The sequence below is a fragment of the Dermacentor silvarum genome, chromosome 5 (assembly GCF_013339745.2).
Source record: "Dermacentor silvarum isolate Dsil-2018 chromosome 5, BIME_Dsil_1.4, whole genome shotgun sequence".
Lineage (NCBI taxonomy): Eukaryota > Metazoa > Arthropoda > Arachnida > Ixodida > Ixodidae > Dermacentor > Dermacentor silvarum.
In genome coordinates, this window is record NC_051158.1 from 73,209,998 (window position 1) to 73,233,278 (window position 23,281).

Genomic DNA, 23,281 nt, shown 5'->3' on the forward strand with positions numbered 1-23,281 from the left:
CCGCTCTATGTCGACATTTTGCGGCAGGGTGTTTCAGCAGCTTTGGTCTAGGACACAACTCTTTGGGGTGAGGCATCCTGGCAAGATCTCAACAACGCCCAAGTAGAAGCGGATTACGCCAATTCATGCCACATGGAGCGTGCTCACGCATGCTTTCTCCTCTTTTATCAACTACTGGTGACGTCATCCACGACACCACATGTGCACACTCTGCAAGTACTTGCCTCTACTCCGCTGTGAAATAAGGCACTTGAATAGCAGAACCGAGGAGGTACTATTCAGGCACTCTGCCATGAAGTCACTGCGTGTTCGCCTTTAAGAGCAAGAGTCTTCTCACGACTCAGCTAACGTCCACTCCCAGTAACCAGGCCGATTTCCAGTGCCTCCGTTTTAAGTGCGAAGCACGTTAGGGGCCCGGGTTGTCGGCGTCTAATGCGATATGATGCCGTCGTGTTGTCAAGCGCAAAAAACAAGATCTGCTGAAAACTCGCGTCTCTTTCACTTGGTATATACCAAAATTGGCACGGAAGGGTACGAATGTATGACTAACATGACTGATCGGTCATGACATCATAACATCACGTGCTCGTCAGTTGAGTCACGATTAACGATAATAAAATCACGTGTGGCGCATACCCGCATTGGATTAGCGCCTGTCTACACAAGCGCAGACATTGAGCAGGATTCCAGCTACATTAAGCTCAGGATTTGAGCAGGGTTTGAACAACACAAGCGCAGGATTTTTCTTGGTTAAGATTCGTTCTGGGTTCAGGCACATGTGAAGAATATTGGTTCCTGTTCATCTACAGTTCCAGCTAGAATTCCTCTTCGGGTGCAGCTTTCGGTTCGCGTTTGGTTCGACAACCTGGTTAATAGAAACATCAGTATATGTTTGCAATTAAGCTTCCTCTGAATACGTCATCAATCGCCCACGATTTTTAAGATCACGTATCTCTGTGCACTCCAGATGCAATGAAGTTCTGTTCTAATTAAATTCATAAATTCAACATAGAGCGCTCTAATGCCATATAGGATCTGGTGTGGCAGATATCAGGTCACCGAATAGGGGATGCTTTGATATAATGATTATACCTTTCTTGATGCGCTAACGTAACTTAAAGGCGTCCCTTCACTGCGTAAATAGTCCTTGCTTCACTACTGAAAATGTTCTATGCTAGAGGGCCACCTTAGAAATAATTATGGGGTTTTACGTGCCAAAACCACGATCTGATTATGAGGCACGCCGTAGTGGGGGACTCCGGAAATTTGGACCACCTGGGGTTCTTTAACGTGTCCCTAAATCTAAGTACATGGGTGTTTTCGCATTTCGCCCCCATCGAAATGCGGCCGCCTGTGGCCGGGAGTCGATCCCGCGACGTCGTGCTCAGCAGCCCAACACCATAGCCACTGAGCAACCACGGCGGGTTAGAGGGCCACCTTCATTTGCCCACTGAAACTACATACAGATGTGTTTGAACGTGTGCGTCAAATAAATGACTCATCAAAATATCGAAAAGGCGATGAACACAAACACATATTTCAAAGATGTGTGCAAAGCTGGCAGTGTAAGCACCGTATAAAGGTTTTGTAAAATATTCCTTTATGAAATGCTCAGAAGAGTTACACGACTATTTTACGCCATTTTGTAGTGTCCAGAAAAATTATTTGTCACACTAAGCTTAAGTTTAGTGGAAATTGGGAGCATCCTAGGTTTAATATTTGGCGAATTTCTAACATTCCGCGCTTAATCAAGAGCGTTGCAAATAATTACGTAACTGTCGTCTTTTACTTAACTTCATGCTTTCTACGATTTTGTATAGTAGCATTTGCCGGTGACTTCCGTGAACTAGATGATCCCCTTTATATGTATTTCGTAAAAATAAGATGTAGGTTTTGGGTGATATGTAGGCAAAATTAAAAGTGCCTGTGTTACATGAGGTCCTTTTCATTAAATTACCCGTAAAAGCATTACAGAGCGTTATAGGTGCGTTACGAAGGGCACGGAATTAATTTTTGTCCCTCTCGGCCATCGCTAAAGTAATTCCTATCAGCATCGCATGATGGTACCGCTTTCGCCAAGAAATTCCAGTGCCCCGTCACGCCATTGTGGCTGTCCCCAGCCTCTACTCCTCCTCGTCCTCTAAGCGCGCGCTGGTCGCAAATCCAACTACAAACTCCTACGGCTGAATCCCACACACATGCTGTAGAAGGCAACTACAATAAAATAATGCAAGGGGACTATCGAATATAAAAAAATACGCTAAAGCTTCAAAGTGCTTTCGAGCGGCAAACTCATACCTGATTTACACATTTGCCCAGATGGTATGAAATGTTTATTCCACTCTAAATGCCGATAAAGATGCACGTTTTTGAAGCGCCTATCATGCGCCCACCTACCAATATTAATGCGATTACAATTCTTATCCTACTTCAGGCTCCCGCTTTGAGGCTATCTATTTATCGAGCCTCTTAAGCTGACCCAGTGGCGCAAGTTTTACGCTAGCTTGGGACGCTACGTATGTGCTCGCCGACCTGACGCAATAGTGCTCGTATTATTGTCTTCATTCCAGCTTCGTCATCTGACTCTCGTCATGCTGTCGTCGTCACGTCTTTTATGCTGACTCAATGGCCCAACGTGCCTAATAGCTAGGCTATGCATTCGCGGCGGATGATGCCATCATGTTCGTTGCATCGTTGTCATTCCAGGTTGTCATCCAACTTTCCTCACGTCGTCGTTGTAGTGCAGTCGTCGTCATACATTTGTCGTGCGTTCGTTGTCTTATCGTCGTCGTGAGGCCCTTGTAGTCGCTCCATTGTCGGTACACCGGCTTCGCCGTGCCGTCGTCATCGTCATGCCATTGTCGTCGTACAGCATTCGTGACACGCTCGTCATCGTGCATTTGTTGTCTTACCGTCGTCGGGATATTATCGTCGTCATTCTAACTTCATCATCGACTATATTTATGCTGCGATCGTTACAGCATCATTACCACACTGTTGTCGTCATACATTGTCATCATCCTGTCGTTGTCGTGCCGTCGTTTTACAACCGTAATAATTTCAGAAACGTCATCCCATTCTCGCCACGTCGTTGTCGTCAAACCGGCTTCGTCGGTCCATCTATGTCTTATTGAATTGTAATCGTGCTCTCGTCGTTCAATCGTAATCATATAGCAATTTTCTTGTCATTGTTCTAGTCATTCACACCCTCCGAGGTGGCTTAGCGGCTATGATGTTGCGCTGCGAAGTACCAGGTCACAGGATCAAATCCCAGCCGTGGCGGTCCCATTTTGATGGGGGCGAAATTCGGCCGCCGCGGTGAGGCCCATGTCCCGTGCATTGAGGGCCCGTCAAAGATCCCCAGGTGGTCAAAATTAATCCGGAGTCCCCCACTACGGCGTGCCTCATAACGAAATCGTGGTTTTTTAACGTAAAACCCCAGAATTCCAATTCAATTCGAAGTAATAAGTCGCCGTCATGCATCTGTTGCAATACCGTCATTGCCATACCGTCGTGGTCCTGCTATTGTCATCACTTCAGCTTCGTTGTATGGTTGTGACACAGTTGTGGTCACCTCATTGTCCTCATCACTGTGCCATCACGCCGTCACCTTCACACTGCCGTCTATCGTGGTTATAATTTCAGAATCGCCATGCCATCGTCAACCTCATTATTTTTGTCAACGTCAATCCTCATTCGTTAATCCATCGTGATCACTGCGTCGGCTTCATAATGTCTTCGTCATGCAGAAGTGCGACTTTGGCGAGCGAGCGGCATAGCAAAGTTGGCCGATATCGGAAGCCGTGAATGTCGAATGTAGCACGAAGCAACTGAAGTTTCAGAGTTACCACTACTGATTTTAAACAAACGTAACTTCAGTAATACGATTTCGCTGCCATGCTTGAATGCTAATCGAATTACCGTCGACCTCACGGTTAGAAGAGTTCTGCCATTTTTTCAACGTGGACATCTGCTGCCTGGCTGAAGAGAACGCATTCTATTTTTTGTTGCCTATAAACATTATGTAGAAGCTTATCTGGATATTTATAAAGGTATCAAAGAAGATGAGGCGTCATGCTTTTTGCCTACCAAAGATTGGATTGTGAGGGCCCCTTCGTTTTTGTAGCGCAACCAGTATGACCAAGTTGAAACACGCTCTGCTCGCGGCTAACGTCTCTCCTCCCATCACGAGCAGCAATCTTCACATTGAATTCCAGGCTGTCCAGCGGGTCCAGGACATCGCGACGGGACTTCGTTGGGCGGAGTCACTGGCTTAATCTGCGGGAGCATTCGGCTCGCCTAGATCTCAGTTCTTCAGGGCCCAAATAAAGTTCTTGTCATGTCGTGTCGCGGTGACAATACGATTTTTTTGTTCAGTCTCGCATGACGACAGTTACAATTTGAACACCGAGCAATAATGTGTCTTATCCCGTAAAGCAATTTTTATTTCTCCTTTTGTGCAAATCACTCAATCCTTGTACGATCCCCTGCGTTGAGCATATACCACTTATGCAAAGGAACAAAAACAACGACGAAGCCCAGCTGGGCGGTAGCCACCTTCGCGAATGCTTAATCTGTCATACTGTCTCTGGGGGCGGCGGCATTAGGACACTGGAATAGGAACGTATGTGATGCCAGCCACATTTAATTTTGTAAGGGAAACAAGCAGATTGCCATGTTAACTTTATTGTTTTATTTTCCACAACTTGAAAACAAAAATATTAACTTCAAATCTTAGGATAATATCGCATGAAAATTGATATTAAAGATTAGAATTTATTTCATGTCACATTCTTAAATGAGAAAATCCTATTTAACTATTCTTCCCTGTCCTACCCACTGCTGCCCGATTTAGCGGGTTGTGCTGTACATACTATAGGCATCAAACCAACACAAACCAAGCTCAATCTGCACCAGGCACCACCTGGCGCCCGATTGTTCGCTTAACCCCCTTAGTGCGCAGGAACCGTGAGAGAGGTTCATAATAATAATAATAATAATAATAATAATAATAATAATAATAATAATAATAATAATAATAATAATAATAATAATAATAATAATAATAATAACAATAATAATAATAATAATCATCATCATCAATCATTACTAACACGCCCGTGCCTATGGCCACGAGTGCTCTCATAATAAGCGTGGTGGCTTATCAACCCCACATGGATGAGAGGAAAGAACAAAGAAGGAAAGTCTTAGATATCCATGAAGAGCAACGAAATTACAGTGATCGCAAAAGTCTCAGCACTATTACGCGAAGCACTATTACACATAAACATGTACGGTGTCACACACTTAAGAAACGCATAAACAGAGTTCTCACGATGACCGCCAGTATTTAGTCACAAAGAAGTTGTGAGGAGAAGCAACGGCAGCGGGGCGCCCCTTCTTGCTTTTCCCAATGTGTAAACTTCATGCGGCCGCACCTTCCGTTCCCCGATACTGTCACTTCAGTCCATTCACTTCCAGCACTATGCGGGCGAGAATGCGACGGGCACAGAACCACGAGACTTGTCGGATTGCTCCCACAAGGGCGCCTTTCTCCGTGGCACCGCTACCGAACACGTCGCCTCCCCCACACGGCGTGCAGGCTTGGTGGGTAGGGTGGCGCGTATAGCGCATGCGCCGTGGATACCATGAAAACACGATGGTGGCGACAGCGTGAAAGCACCGCAAGTATTTTATCGCCAATACAGGCATACAAACCGGTAGGTCGTGTTCGCTTCTTATGAAATATTTTCAACACGGACCCCATGTCCAATTCATCAGAGGCCTCTGTAAGTGATGACAAACGAGAGCGAATTTTTATTTCCTTTTATTTTCTGCGATTTTGTTTCTATTTTCTTCAAACGAATAAAGCCAATAAAGATCTATGCTGCAGGTTCACTTTCTTATAGGTCTCAGGTACCCATGCTACTACAGCAGAGTAGAAATGCACCATACCTAGCCGGACACGAAATCTGGGGATGCTTGATACTTCATATTGTATAGCTTAGACATGCTCACCTGTCTTCGTGGCCGGCGAACGCCATATCTTTGTCGATGCGACGACACCAATGAAAAAGGCACGCGGCATCGTGCAACCGGTTGCGGGAGGCGTTTGTCCTGAACGTCATTTCAGTGTTCGAGAGCTGCATTTCAGCCGCACCAGCACAAGTGTTGGCCAGCGGCCCACCACCGGCCGAACAGGTCGTGCTCATCTGCACACGGCGCACGAGGGTCTGAGGGGGAAGAGAAAGCGCACGCATTGGCCCGAGTATTAGCTACTTTGCGGGAACCTAGTAGCGTATATCGTACGAACCCCCCTCCTCCTCGAGCGATGAGGCGCCCCAACAGTTAGATGACCATCTAAATACGTATCGAGAAATCCTAAATCATTACAAATTAGGCAGAGTGGTGCTTCCGAAAGTGTGTAAGCAGCTCACTAAAAGCGAAGAGGTTGCGTGGCGTACGCTATATACCGTAGTTTTCCGTAATCCCCAGCTTAACAGCACGTGGCCCCCGGAGGGTTTCAGCCCCAGGTGCAAACGCTGCGAGGGCATAGCGAAAATGATCCACATGATATGAACGTGCCCGAGCTTTGGAGAGCCTGGCAGAACAAATGAGTCCTGGGAGGCACTGCTTCTCAATCATGAAGAAAAAGGACAACCTGAAGTCATCCGTCTCACCCTGGCCGCTGCTGAGATCCAGGAGATCCCGGTCGACGGCTGAGGGGAAGGACGTGACTGAGACCGAGCTGCGCCTCGGATCCCCGTCACCCTTTTGACGGGTGCTAATATATGTCATTTCTCTCTCTGTATCTCTTGAGGCGCCTGCTTTTCGCGTGGTAGCTTAGTGGCACCTGTATGTTAAGCTTCTCTGGTAGTTGGCGGCGTTTTGTCGCTACATTCCGCCATCTTGGCTGACAGTTGCGCGCGCGTGTTTGTAGACGAATAAACTTGATGATTCATGCGCCGCTTTATCTTGCTGGTCGACCGCAGATTGCTTAGAATGACTGTGACAGGAGGCGGGACCTGCATGATTTTTAGGCGAATGGTGAGCGGAATATCTGGCCTCCACCGAGTAATAGAGTGCACATGAAAAAAAAAAAAAAACATCTGCGAAGCGATTGCGTTGCCATAGCGTCACGCTGTCACCCAGTTGTCGTCATGCCGCCACCGTCATGTCATCGTCACGCTGCACTAATTTTTTTGCATACCTGCTAATAACTCTCCTGAGAAAGAGAGAAAAAAAGGTAAAGGAAAGACAGGGAGGTTAACAAGAGATTATCTCCGGTTGGCTACCCTGTACCGGGGGTAGCCAACTGGAGGAGGTGCCTCTCCAGAATTTTTCGTAGAGGTCCAGTATTTAGGCTCGTGTAACCATTTAACGCATGTTGTGTCCGGTTTTACACAGAAAAAATTGTCAGCAAAGGAGATTCACTGGTTAATCGGCAATCTTACCGTCAGAAGCCTTCTGGTAGTAAAAGTACACCAGATGAGTGCTTTCCTCGAGCAATATTATAGAGACAAGATTCCGCAAAAGGCAAAAGCTGCTGAAAATGTCACTGGGATCTGAACACATTGTATTTTTTGTCTGTCTTTAAAAAATTTGCTGCTGTTTGTGTGCTGATTCTAAAGGAAAATAATCACTAAATATGTGCGTGTGTACACCAAACAAGTCGTGGGCTCTTAGGACACACAAACAAGGAGTGTACCAACTCCTTTGCACGTGTAGTGTCCACTTGATATTGCTAATTTTAATGTTCACAAGTTAATTTGGCAAGTATGCCGTTTTCGTGATGCCAAGTTGGTCATGTTACCATTTTTGAGCTCTCATCTTTCCATCGCCGTTACACCAACGTGATCATTACGCTGTCAAACCGTCTACCAAAACATATCGACGATAATTTGAGCTCACGTAATAAAACAGCTTTATTGACCTCAGCAGTATTTATTTATTTATTTATAGTACCCTCAAGGCTTTACATCATTATAGGAGCGAGGGGCACAGAAAGAACACTTACAAATTTGACAGCGAGCGGTTTACACAAAACAGAAAATCAGAAAAAAGCAACAAAAAGAAACGTATACTTCGGAAGTTTGGCTAACGTGGGCCCTAAATTTTTGAGGTTAGCGTGAGGCATTTAGTTACTGTGGGGATCAACTTTGATTCTTTTTGCAACACTTATTTGTCTGATTTTTAGAATGCCTGGAAAGAGAGCCCGACGAACGCTCCTTCGTTTCGATCCTCACGCGTGCTTCTTGAAATTTGCAATCTGCGTTCTTCTCGAAATAAATTATAATTATAAGGGCACACAGAGAGAAGATGAAATTGCTGTAAGCGCTTTCGGCGATTGCCGAATAAACTTTCACATTGTATACAGAGCCACTCGGAATGTTTACATGATAGCGCAGCTGGCCGTCACCATCATACTGTGCCGTTAAACCCACTTCACTCTGCGACGTCGCATGTGTTGCTTGTGATAGGATTGTCGCAAATGACAAGTACACAGGTCTTTTCCTCATATTAACTCGTCTGTTGGCTTTTTAGTTCAATGCACTTTCATTATTGTAGTGCAAAACATTTGAAGCAAAATATGCTGTTGCTATTCCAGAATCTCAACCGTTATGCGAGAGACGCAGAGCGGGTGTTTTTGAAGTTGTTTCTTTATTTAATTGTTATTGTCGGCGTGCCTTATTATTATTCGATTCACGTTTTGTCCACTCACAGGAAAGCCGACGCCTAAGCGATAAGTATTCGACTACTGTAATAGTCACGAAATTTTAGGAAGCACTAAAGCACATTAATATGGTTCCGTTACTATAAGACTTTCCTCAAAGGCTTCAAAGGCGAGCACTGCAAGTTACGTACGTAGCTCGACACAGGACATAGGAAGTTCTCTGTGGTTAAAGAAATATGCGGGAAACGTGTTTATTTGGATTCAGAAGATGAGTGTGTTAACTAAAGGAAACAATCAGAATAATAAAGAAAGGTCCCGCTGAATATTTATTTCGCAATATTATTTTAATAGGTATCAGAATAATATACAACTGTACAGGACATAGAAGTAGAAGTACACGAATTACATAGAAGTACACGAATTTTGAGTGAACGAATTTCTTCTCGTTTCTTTGATGCAGTGCAGTGCTCTGCTCTATAACCTTATTTTTCAAGTGTTTAATTCACGGTATAGAAACTGCTCTCACCATGAAGGGCATTAAAAGCGCGGTAGAGAACATTGCTATGAAGTGTTATGCTTTTCACTTTCAACGCAATTTAAAATCATTGACGTAGACCTGCATCCTGGACAACAGTTGATATTATTATCCATGGCATAATCTGAAACGAAACAGAAAACAATATACAATCACTGGTTTATTATTTTCGTTAACGCACTAAAGAAGGGAATTATTGTGTTGCTTTCAGAAAGATCAAGTGAGAGCTAATGACTACAAGAGCTAGTAAAGCCTTAGTTAAGTATCTTGCTTGGTTTCATACAAACAATCACGGGAAGCCCAGAAAAATAATGTACCCAATAGATCGAGTCAGTGATTCGAGTGGACAAGTTAGAGGAAAAAGCTTTCCAACTCTGGTTGAGATATGACACCCTTTCAATGCTGTCACTTGTAAAATCCCTGTTTCAGTTTAGGCGGAGTGCACGCTGCCAGTTGTCTGTTGAGATAAATATAAAAGCCTGAAACAGCTTCGAACCTGCTTGCCAGATCGCCAACGACAACGTCATGCAGGTGTTGCGCCTATTTATTGCTATAACGTTTGTTCAGTGCAGCGTCTATTTTGCTTCTACGCAAGCAAGGGAACAGTGCAAAGTTCCCCAAAACATGACTGATGCCTTTGAGGTGAGCATATTATTTATTTATTCAAATTACCCTTACAGGCAGTAATACCCTCTGGTTGAGGGTATTACATAGGGGGGTTCTGGCACAAATGAAGTGTTGTGCGAATGTGAGTCCAAGAAAACTATAATGAAGAGTGCAGGCGTAAATAAAATTGATACAAAATCATACGTCATAAATGAATAACAGTAGAATAGGCAGAAATTATATATATATATATATATATATATATATATATATATATTTAATCATAACCACATAAAATGATCTTGGGAGAGCAGGAACGTGGCTAAAAACCCTCGCATGCTACCTAATGACATCAAGGGTGCAGATCCGAGACCCTCGCAATGAATAAACGAAAGAAGAAAGGGAACCGAGGGGCACGAATTTGTTACTCATAACTCCACACAGTCAACAGACAATGAAGCCAAGGAAAGCTTCGGGGAAATTAGGTGTGGTTGAAATTGTGTAGAAAATAACGAAGAAAAGGGAAATGAAAGTGGACGACAAGATAACTTGTCGCCGGCGGGAGCCGAACCCGCAACCTCCGCATTACGCGTGCGTTGCACTAGCGATTGTGTTACGGCGACGGCCTATCACCTCAGCCACTAGCTTGGATATTTATGTTTACTAGATCTAGCCTTAGGTGTGTCAGTCAGCGCCACTCAGAACCATGGTGCGCGGATGTGCAACATCCTTTTTAGCCCGATGGCTTCACGTAACACGTGACCTTGGGAGAGAGCAGGCACGTGGCTAATAAACCCTAGCATGCTACCTAATGAGATCTTCTTTCTGGGGTTTTACGTCCCAAAACCAGTTCTGATCATGAGGCACGCCGTAGTGAAGGGCTCCGGAATAATTTTGGCCACCAGGGGTTCTTTAACGTGCACTACAACGCCAGCACACGGGCGTTTTTGCATTTAGGACCTAACGACATAACGGCTGCCAGATTCGAGACCCTCGCAATGAATAAACGAAAGAAGAAGGGGAACCTAGGGGCTCGGTTTTGTTAATCATAGCCACATAAAGCCAACAGACAATAGAGCCAAGGAAAGTATCGGTTATGTTTAACGAAATCAATCCCCTCGGTACCTCGTCTTATTTCATATATATATATATATATATATATATATATATATATGAGTGTGTGTGTGTGTGTGTGTGTGTGCAACCACTAATCTGCAATAGGCTCGGCTAGCAGCCTGAGTATGTCCACAATGTCCATGCTAACACTACTGCGGGCCCCTTTAGTGATAACTTTACTCCAGGTTGGTCGGCATCCATAACAAAAAAAACATTGCCAACAGTTATGAAGCATAGAGCAAGCGAATGGGAAAATAAGAAGATAAAACTAGCAAACAGATTGACCCAACGAAATACAGATACGCACATACCACTATAATAATTAACACCACTTCAGAAATACGTCCCTTTGTTTGGAAATTGTTTTTTCATCTGGATACAATTTGATCTGAAGATCAGACAAACCAATTCATAATGACATGAATATCACCTGGCGAAGCCCAAGGTACATTGGTTTGCAAAAAAGAGTATCCTAGGAGAAGGGGCGGCGGGCATATTCAAATATAACAAATGGAGTCATGACGAGCGCGTTACGAGAACACTTCCTTCGGCCACATATTTGTAGTTTGGAAAATTCACAGTCACATCTACGTGAAGTCCGATGCAGCACTTCATCTTGGCGCATAACCTGTTGATTTATTTTGTCGTGGTTTCACTTTTCCTCGCTGCTTCGCGAGACACTAGCTGAGAGCACGAATATTCTAAAAAAAAATCTGCCTTTCACAGCTGACAGCATCAGTCCGCTAATAGGTGGGCAAATTTCTAACTAAATTTCTTGGCCATAAATGACATTTGGTGGTGTCTGGAGGAAGCGCTTCTTTCTGCGATAAACTTATGTTCGTCAGGCCTGGTCGCCCCCGGGCACTTTGCTGCATAGGAAGCTTTCAATTTACAAGTCGGACAATCGAGCACCAGTGAGATAAGAAAGTGCCCTTTTAAAAGACAAAACAAACAAAAAAAAAAACGGGCAAGTTTGCACTCGGTCGTGCAAAGCTTTGGCACAGCGAAACTGTCGATCTTCAAGTGTTACTGGCTGCTACTCCTAGGCATTAACTTGGTTGCTGCTAGGTCTTAACTTGGTTTTGAACCTAACTACGCATGTAGGGAAAGTATTCTCAAGCGATCACTGTCGGAGGTACCTTCCCTTCCGCGACATTTCGCGTGACTAACGCTGGACGCGTCAGCGCCTACGAGCGACATCGTTCCTGGTATGTCACAAACGCAATTACGCTAAGCAAGGTTTGCACAGTGCCAAGAGCTCTGTTGCTTGCCGACGGCCGAACGCGTTGGAGGCTAGCCGCTCGATATCTATAGCGAAAGTTGCCACGACTAGGCGCAGCCCCTATTATGGCAAACTCCGAGCCAAGAGCATGCACACTGGGCGAAAGTATATTCTAGGCACTGTAGCGAATGATATGCAGAATGTACGGGCGGCGCGCAGCAGACAAGACGCCGGGATGACGTCATGGTGCATTCGCAGTAGGGCGCAGCTGGAGGGAGCTCGCGGAGCCGTGTCTGTGTCGGGCGAAGCGAGCGCGCACACTGCGCCGGCGGTTACGAAGTAACGCGAGGTGACGTCATCGCTACTGCTTCGGCGCATGCGCGGCAAGCGAGGTTGGACCAGATGGTGCGCAGCTAGGGCTTGGTTGTTGCTAGGCGACGGCGCGTAGTTTTCTGTGGACTTCGGACGTTTCTTCTGCACCGTTAACATCTTCGCTGTTAAAAAATACAAAAAAATTCAAAGGCGTGCGCGGCAAACGCAAGCACAGTCACAGCGGAAACTGGAGAAGCGCCTCCATAGGAGCTCGAGTTTCGGCAGCACGAACCGGAAGGGTTCGTACCTTGCAATCGGGCTCCGTAACGTGTACCAACCAGTAAACACAGGTATCGAGGCTATGCGGTGCACATGTCACATCCTATGACCCGTGGCGTGATACGAAGCTGATGATGCTGATCATGATCGTTTATTTTCAATCCATTTGAAACAAGGCGGTGACAAATAGTCATCTAGCCTACTAGAGTTGACCAGGTGCAGCTACATGGAACGTGCAACTGCCACATGCCGCAGCTACATGCAGCAGCTACGTGCAACAGCTACATGCAACAGCTACATGCAACAGCTACATGCAACAGCTACATGCAACAGCCACACGCAACAGCTACAGGCAACTGCGACATGTCGGTAGAATACAGCGCAACTGCAATGCAAAATTTGCACGTATCGATGCTAGGCGGCGCGCATGTAAAATTGTAACTAGAGTTACTGTATATAGCTCCAGTAGGGAGCAAGAGTTGGGCATAGGTCCGCCATCTTGCAATCCAAATTTGTGCAGTGAAGGCACCTCTCGTTCAAGTAGGTTCAAGAAGAACGCGGAGCCGGAGTTGGAAAGACGCGACTCGCTGACGGCGGAGACCAGTGAGATAGCCCGCTTCAGTTACGTTCCGGCGGGAAACTGATGTTATGCGGACCCGCCCGACCAGCTCGATGCGTACTGGTATGTTGTGTAAGCCAGACCACTAGTTTCGGTCTGTCATCTGCTCGCGTAAGCTTGTCGCGCGCTCTTTTTTGGTCCCCTTCGCACTTGTTTCGATTGCCATGGTTCGATTGCGGCGTTGCACCGCAAGCACAGCAATAAAAGGCAGAGCTGCTGCGAACGTTTTCTTAAAACAGTAAAGTCGTAGGCGCGAAATGCGCACAAGCAGGTCACACATGGGCGCTTGCGTTATTTTCCGCGTTTTACCAGAACCTTTAAAATATAGAACCAAATGGCATACAAGTAGAAATAAAGTGGTCGCTCTTGCGGCGTAAGCTTACCTCAGCTAATTCTTGCATTTCTTGGAGCTGGCTTGACGCGTCCCATTCGCAAAAGGCACTGCAGTCGGTGTCGGATGGCGGACCTGGCGCACGGTATGTAAAAAAAAAAGACTTTCCACACTCACTGCGATTCCTGCAGTAGAGTGCACTGCAACCTGTCGTGCCGATAGCGCAAGTGACGGGCACAGAACCGGCACGACGTTACGCGATTCGCCCAGAGAATTAATGCGCCCTCACGAAAACTGCCGCATCTGTCAGACAAAATCAAACGCGCCGCGCAGATGGCCGATGGCGCTCGAATTCACGAGGCGAAAAGGAGGAACGGCATCGCGGTAGATCGGCTTCTCAGCAGCAAATCGGAGTTCCACGTGACAGCGCTTGGCCAATGGTAACGGAGCGTCACGTGGAAAACGGAGGCCGAACTCCAGCTCCCTGCGGAGCCATATATAGTAACTCTGGTTGTGACAAGTGGCACGATATGATGCTAATTATGATGATGATGATGTATTCACATCCTCTTTGAAACGGGGCAGTGACAAAGATTCGCCTTGCCAGTTTGATTTATTGGGTATGGTATACATGTTAATGTCAGCATTTTTGTTTACGTCTCCTTAATGTTATTTTCTTCCTCAAACCTTTTCTACCGACCTTGTACCGCTACCTTTGAACTGCTACACGGCGTGCCACCTGGTGTAATAATGTGCAACTGCAATGAAAAGAGTGCACATATAGACGCTACGCAGCGCGCCTCTCCCATCACGTGACAAATGACACGATACGACGTTAATGATGATGATGATGACAATTTATTGTCATTCCCTTTGAAACATAGTCATCTAGCCAGTTTAATATAATAAGGTATACTGTACATGTTTTCGTTTTAGCAATTTTGTATGCATCTCCTTAATATTCGGTTCATCATCATCCTCATCATCATCATCATCAGCCTATTTTATGTCCACTGCAGGACGAAGGCCTCTCCCTGCGATCTCCAATTACCCCTGTCTTGCGCTAGCGTATTCCAACTTGCGCCTGCAAATTTCGTAACTTCATCATCACATCTGGTTTTCTGCCGACCTCGGCTGCGCTTCCCTTCTCTTGGTATCCATTCTGTAGACCTAATGGTCCACCGGTTATCCATCCTACACATTACATGGCCTGCCCAGCTCCATTTCTTCCGCTTAATGTCAACTAGAGTATCGGCTATCCCCGTTTGCTCTCTGATCCACACCGCTCTCTTCCTGTCTCTTAACGTTAGTCCTAAGATTTTTCATTCCATCGCTCTTTGTGCGGTCCTTAACTTGTTCTCGAGCTTCTTTGTTAACCTCCAAGTTTCTGCCCCATATGTTAGCACTGGTAGAATGCAATGATCGTACACTTTTCTTTTCATCGACAGTGGTAAGCTCCCAGTCAGAATTTCGAAAGGCCTGCCGTATGCACTCCAACCCAGTTTTATTCTTCTGTAAATTTCTTTCTCGTGATCAGGGTCCCCTGTGAGTAATTGACCTAGATAAACGTACTCCTTTACAGACTCTAGAGGCTGACTGGCGATCCTGAATTCTTGTTCCCTTGCCAGGCTATTGAACATTATCTTTGTCTTCTGCATATTAATCTTCAACCCCACTCTTACACTTTCTCGGTTAAGGTCCTCAATCATTTGTTGTAATTCGTCTGCATTGTATCTGAATAGGACAATGTCATCAGCAAATCGGAGGTTGCTGAGATATTCACCGTTGATCCTCATTCCTAAGCTTTCCCAGTCTAGGAGCTTGAATACTTCTAGGCATGCAGTGAATAGCATTGGAGAGATTGTGTCTCTTTGCCTGACCCCTTTCTTGATAGGTAACTTACTACTTTTCTTGTGGAGAACCAAGGTAGCTGTGGAATCCTTGTAGATGTTTGCTAAGATATTCACGTATGCCTCCTGTACTCCTTGATTACGCAATGCCTCTATGACTGCTGGTATCTCTACTGAATCAAATGCCTTTTCACAATCTATGAAAGCCATACAGAGAGGTTGAATGTACTCCGCAGATTTCTCGATTACCTGATTGATGACATGGATATGATCCACCGTAGAATATCCCTTCCTGAAGCCAGCGTGTTCTTGGTTGGCTAAAGTCAAGTGTTGCCTTGATTCTATTGAAAATTATCTTGGTGAATATTTTATACAATACTGAAAGAAAGCTAATGGGTCTATAATTCTTCATTTCTTTAACGTCTCCCTTCTTATGGATTAGTATAGTGTTGGCGTTCTTCCAGCTTTCTGGTACACTTGAAGTTGTGAGGTATTGTGTATAAAGTACAGCAAGCTTTTCAAGCATGATATCTCCTCCATATTTGATTAAATCTACTGTTATTCCATCTTCTCCAGCAGCTTTTGCCCTGGACATGTCTTTCACGGCCCTTCTAACTTCAGTCGCTAGTTATAGAAGGAGCCGCGGTATCCGGTTCATCACTATTTCGAATGAAAGTAGCTTGGGTGCACTGGGCACTGTACAGGTCAGTATAGAATTCTTCCGCTGCTTTACTATGTCATAGAAATTGCTGATGATATTACCATGCTTATCTCTCAGTGCATACATCTTGCCTTGTCCTATGCCAAGCTTTCTTCTTACTGATTTAATGCTGCGTCCATATTAACACGAAAGTGTTTTATGCCGGGGTCCACCAAGACTTCACTGACGTATTTCCGTCACGGAAATACGTCAAACAACATAATACAAAGAAAGAAACCAGAAGAAAAAGTTCCACAAACATGCAAAATTTGGAAATCGAACCCACGACCACTCGGTCCGCGCCGATAGATCGCCGAGCGTTTAACCCATTGCGCCACAAACGCATTTGCAGAGAGCTACACAGACGCGCCTTATATATCTAACACTCCTCCGTGTACCCGCGCTCTTGCTCGGGGCGGTGCCGCCGCCTACGAGCAGAAAAGAGAAGTACTGCATTATGACACTAACGCGCACCGACAGTGAACGCTTCGGTGGTCTCAGCACTACGACGCCTCGATGCCAGCATTCGAAGGGACGCTGGCATCAAGAAGCACTACCAACGCCACCTAGGTGGCGTTCACCGTACTCAGCACAGCGGAGCGTGGCCTCCGCAATTAGCTCTGAAAATGTTTCTGAAGTTGATCGCGGAGGCTGCAATTACGACGCGCTGTACGCGCTGATTTGACTCGGTGACGATTCAGTTACGTGCTTTGTCTTGCGCGTTGTATTAGTGTGTCAGTTACGTGCTTCGTCTTTCGCGTTGTGCTAGCGTGTGCAGCGTAGTGCAGCTTCCATATGCACGACGGTTGCTCATGGTCATCGACGTTGGTAGTCGTGATGGAGGAGACGTGCCACCAGGCGTCAGCGTGGGTGCATCAACGCCTAAGGGCGCTTTAGCCACAAAACACCAATAGACATTATATATCAATGTGCAATAAACATTACACTACTTCTGTGAAGACACGTTTCACTTTCGTGTTCTATACCGATTCCTATATAAGAGGGATCAACCACATTTTTTTACGGCTTCCTCAATCTTCCCCACGTTATAATTTCGAATATCCCTTACTTTGTTCTTGTTGATCTGTTTTGACAGTTCAGCAAATTCTACCTGATCTCTTGAGTTGGACATTTTAATGTTTTGTCGTTTCTTTATTAGGTCCTTTGTTTGTTGGGAGAGCTTGCCTACTGGTTGCCTTGGTGCCTTACCTCCCACTTCAATTGCTGCTTCTGAGATCAACGTAGTTGCGGTTTCATTCATCACTTCTATGTTGTCTTTATCTTCCTGTTCTAAAGCTGCATATTTGTTTGCGAGCACCAGCCTGAATTGGTCTGCTTTTACCTTTACTGCCTCTACGTTGGCCTGTTTCCTCTTGACTAATTTTACTCTTTCTCTCTTCAAATTGAGAGAAATCCTAGACCTCACTAACCTATGGTCACTGCAGTTTGCCTTACCTAACACTTGTACATCCTGCACTACGCTTGGATCGGCAGAGAGTATGAATTCTATTTCATTCCTTGTTTCTTCATTAGGGCTTTTCCAGGTCCACTTCCGGTTGCTGCGCTTCGCGAAGAAGGTATTCCTAGAAGGAGGTATTCCTTGCATTTTTAGAGTCGATGCCGTAGTTGCCAATTGCTTGCTCACCAACCTGCTTTTCCCCACTCTTGCATTGAAGTCGCCCATGACTTCAGTATACTGAGTTTGCACCTTTCTCATTGCTAACTCAACATCTTCATAAAACTGTTCTATTTCTTCATCATCGTGACTATAGGTTGGGGCGTAGGCTTGTAGTGCCTTCATTTTGTACCTTATATTCAGCTTTATTACGACGACTGCTGCCCTATCATTACTGCTGTAGAGTTCATCAATGTTGCCCGCTATGTTGTTGTGGACTAGAAATCCTACCCCGGATTCTCTCTTATCTGGAAGACCTCTGTAGCAGAGGACATGACAGTTAGTCAGCACTGTGTAAGCGTCACCAGTTCTTCTAACTTTACTAAGACCAATAATATCCAAGGCAATGCCTGATAATTCTTCGAATAGTCCTACTAAGCTAGCCTCACTCGATAGGGTGCGCGTGTTGAACGTTGCCAGGTTCAGTTTCCATTGACGGCCTGTCCGGACCCAAAGATTTTTAGCACCCTCTGCCGCGTAGCAGGTCTGACCGCCGCCTTGGTCAGGTGCTCCGCAGCCACCGGGGACTGAGGGCCATGAGTTAATAGTCGGAGTCATGAGAGAGGTAGTGGCCGAATACTGCACCAGGGAGGCCAATTCCTGTTCTGGTGACTTTGATGAAGCTTAGTGGGCATTCCTAATTTGGTTGTACCTGAACTAGTATAGCCCCACTTGCTCTCGGCAATAATTTTTTTCTTGCTGGTGTCAGGCACCACTGCATGCCAGAAAATGTGGTGGACTGAAGTAGGATTCGAACTTACGACCTTCAGATTTGAGGCCAGGTATTCTACCTCTGCTCCACGCCACCACCTATTCGGTTGCTTCCCAAAAAATTCTTCACCTATCTTGTACCGCTACCTATAAACTGCAACATGGCATGCCACGTCGTAATAACATGCAATAATGATGATGATGATGATATATTGGCATCCTCTTTGGAACGGGGTTGTGACAAGGGTTACCTAGCCTGCTTGATTTATTGAGGTATGTCTACATGGCGTGCCACCCGCTGTACTATTATGCAACTGCAATGCAACGTGGGCACGTGTCGACACTAGGTGGCAGGCATATCACATCGCGTGTCTCCTCGCGGCATTTTACCGCCACAGGGTTGCAAGCGTTGGCGTTGTGCAGTGGTAGAGTAGCTGACTACCAGGCAGCGGGCCCGGGTTCGATCTAGGAGGGAACTTGGTGTTTTTTCTCATTCCCGGCGAAAGCTGCGACGGACACTGGCGGCGGTGTAGGACACCATCGCCAACCGTAACGGCTACTAGAATTTACTCGTAACAACTTACGCTGTAAAACAGTAAAGCCGAGCACTAGCACACGGTACCCGAACTGTAGCTGGGGTAGTCGATAAATAAATCTGGTAAATAAAAGGAACTGTACACACGCTGGCAATAATGCTCGTGATGCTGTTAATAAAATGAAACTGCTGGTGGCTATTGTCCCGGAACTGCCCAATGAGGGTCACAGTAATGCGTGGCTTTAAATTGTGTTGACCAACTATGTTTTTTGTGCTTTTTTTTACCACGCACCCTAAGCACGGTACATGAGCGTTCTCTCATTACCGCCACAGTCGGGAATTGAACCCGAGACCTGTTGCTGAGCAGTGCAACATGATAGGAGGGGAATTATAGCGCAAGGTACCCTTCTTGACTGTAATGAACTGAGGAAAACTGAATAGGTCGTTCTTCGCCGCCGAAAAAATTCCTGCAGGGTAAGCTCTGTAGTGAAATTTATTAGCGGATTTACGCAAGGAAATAGCTGTATACCGCATATTATTCTCACTTCGCCATATTCACGCTATGTATGATATCACTAAGATCATCATACTTGAGTGATTATTCTTACTTTCAACTCATTGATTGCGACAGCCATCTGGCTCTGGAAGCGAAAGCAGCCTAGTTATTTCATTATTCCCCAAATAACGGTTCTTCGTTATTTGAAAGAATCATTGCCTTCCAATGCCCAAGACTTAGTGTTTTACTACTGGAGAATTGCTCGAATTCATGTACTGACATACGACGGCCACCGTTTATCTGACGCACAAATACCTCATAAATCGCATAGCTCGAATGTTGTGCGAAAAACATCTGCTCATGACTACGCACATACCGCTGTGGAGGCTTGGGCTCGATCTACAGTGTCGATGGTGGGCAAAATTTGTTATGTATTTGCCTCACGGGGAAGGTGATGAGGTGACTTGGGGGTAACGAGGACACAACATGACAACAATGAGGGCTCATTGGTAGGGGCAGATGGACAAATAAAACCAAATTGTAGTGAAGTACTGTCCCTGTAAGAAAAACTTCATTTTTTTACTGCAGCTATAATAAAATCGTGCACGTCAGAAATGAATTCGTGGTTAGCAGGTAGAAAAGAAATGTTCATGTTGGAATATATACTGCATGAAACACCATGTTCCACTTCTTTCGCTGCATGTTAAGCACGTAATCTGATTTAAAACTATGTTCTCCAAAATCATAGGCTGGTAAATACGAAAGGCCATTTCTTAAATCACCTTGGAGAGGTTTTGCGTTGATTTAGATGAGAGCAACGACGCCAGGGAACGCTCCATGGTTTATTAGGCGCTTTGACGCTTCCTGCATTACGCCAATTCCTCCTATTCTTTATAATTAGTGGTCCCAGGTTCCTTGTGAGAAACCTTACTTCAGCACAGAATCCACTGAACCTTTATTTCTGCTGAATGATGTACTGAGCCTCCAACCGCTAGATATGTATTGATAATGCCGCTTTGAGACAACTTCAGCCCCATCCGAATAAATCATGAAAGCTCCCGGGCAGCGCAAACGCTGTACTAAAATAGCAGGTTTCATTCGAATAGCTGCACCATTGCACGCCAGAAAAGTAGACTTGGCGTGTACGTTGCCATAAATTGCAGCAAACGCCATGTTAAGATGACTGCACACATTATTGTGATTAGCAGTTAAGCAATGTAGTGACGCACCATAATGCCACCTCCGAAACGCTTCATGTATAGGGCGTGAACTTGCAGCTGGCTCCTCACTTACGCGTTCCTCCAGAAACGCGCGCCGCCGCATTCTACACGCCACGGCGCGTGTGTGATTTCAATTCAATGCAATTTGTAATTTAACATTACATATCAGACACTGGGGACGCCGCCAAAAGACCATTGTTTGGCTTTACAGGGACGGTGCGCTATTGCAGCGCAACGGCTGATATCCACCCTACGTGAACGCCAATGAGGATATGATGATAAATGTAAAAAAAAAGTTAAATACAGGCCTGTATGTACAGCCTTGCGCATTTTTAGCAATATCGCACGCGAACTTTATAATATACGACCGTACGTCGTCCTGAAGGGAACATCACATTGGACGACGCCTGCAAAGGACATTTCTTAGCGTCCATGAGAGTACTTCTGCCGGTCTCGCTGATTATCGCCGCATAAAAGCGCTAAATTGACTCGCGATGCACGCTCGCGCGATATAGCTAAAATTGCGGCAGGCTGTAGGTTGTACAACAACAAATTAAGCACACATTTATATAGATTTCAACAAATAAGACGATAAACAATGACATCAGAGCTAAACACAGCAACAATATGAAAGAAAAATCCATCAAACATGGGAAATAGCATTAATTGATTTCTTTTAATCACTAGGGTAATAGATAATTATAAAGGAAGCGAAGCATTTGGATTCCATAATTTGCCCTTGAATGTGGTAGGAAATAAGTAGTATGTGTGCGGGTTAGATTAGGCCTATCGTGACGCGTCAAACTGGCTGATGTATCAGAGAATAGATTATTATTTTTATAATGGGGAGCCACTGTTGAGCCGCCCACTCCGGTGATGGCTGTTAGCTTTAGTTAGGTGAACAGTGGCGTGGTGTGAGTGTCGAAAGGAACATTTGAAGTATTACGCATTAGCTTCTTTTGCAGCTTATGTAGCCGAGTTACCTTTAACTACATCCTGCTACCTCGTAATAAATGACTAAACCTAACACGAGAGTGAAATAAAGAATCATAGATTAATAATTTGATGTTTAATGTTAGTAAATGAAATAATTGATGTAATACTCCAATGGCCCTCGAAACTTCGCCCACACAATGGCTTACATGTAGATTCCATGATATATTTTCTTGGAGAATGACACCTAGCATTGTAATTCATGAGTCCAAATCAAGCCAACTAAAACCCAGTATTAAGGTTGGTATTGTGTGGACTAGTTTGTTTCTTGGTTTGCAACATATTTGCATCACTTTCTGTTTGGTTAATCTTTCACAATGACTTTTAACTCCAGCAAACAGCCTCGAGCATGTTAGCACTTTGTACAAGTTCTTGAATTGTTGGCCCTGAGAAGAATATGCCGGCGTTGACCATATATAGAACGTATTGAGCGCTGTCACGCAATTGTGGTAAGTTGTTCGAACAAGATTGTCCGAATAAATCGGCAGTGTTTTTTTTTCAAAACAGGCTACATCAACTTAAACAGAAGTTGAGAAAGACGTAAGAATTTGCTGCATTGAAGTATATATTGTAACGGAACAGAGACAGAGACAGCACCCGTTCCTGGGCTGGCTGTTCTATTTCCTCCTCTTCCGCCCCCTAGCGCCCGGTGTCCTATAGCGCCCGAGCCCGAGTGCATCTCTTCATCTTCATGACAATATATATATATATATATATATATATATATATATATATATAGGCAATTATATAATATGTTTGACACGTTAGCTTGATCAATGTTAAAGCAACAATTAATGAAATATTATACGGCACATTTGACCATTGTTAGAGCCTAGAGTTGGGATATGACTGTTTCTGATTTGAAACAATCGATTAGATGTGGTTTTCGCTTTCAAATTTATAGTTGTTAAAAGCGTGATGAAATATTTGTTAAGCACAGCTTTAAAAAACGGTCCCATGCGATTTCAGTAGAAAAACCATTAGAAGATTGGTACTTAGGGGTACTGCTATGTTTTATGAACAGTGGGAATAATATTTGGAGAGGAAAAAATCGTCTGCTCTAAAGCACAGGGAACATTTGTCATCTCCAACATATTTTTTTTCTTGAGCAGCATTGAAGCTTGTAACGAAATAAGGAAGAAAGCTTTCAATGAAGCTGCCATATTGCCACGATCATATCGTGTGTTAAGCTCTGTCTTACTGGGCGAGTGGGGTTTGCAAATTTTGATCTGTAGATCATCAGGATCTGGCTTAATTTTGATCCAAACTGCTGCGATCTAGTGAAACGACACTTTCCCCGTGACGGCGCTCTTCTTGACAACGGTCTTCGCACAAGGTTCGCTTACCTTATTTGATGAACTTTGTTGTGACACATTTTCTAGAGTAAAGTTGCCAACTTTTTTTGTC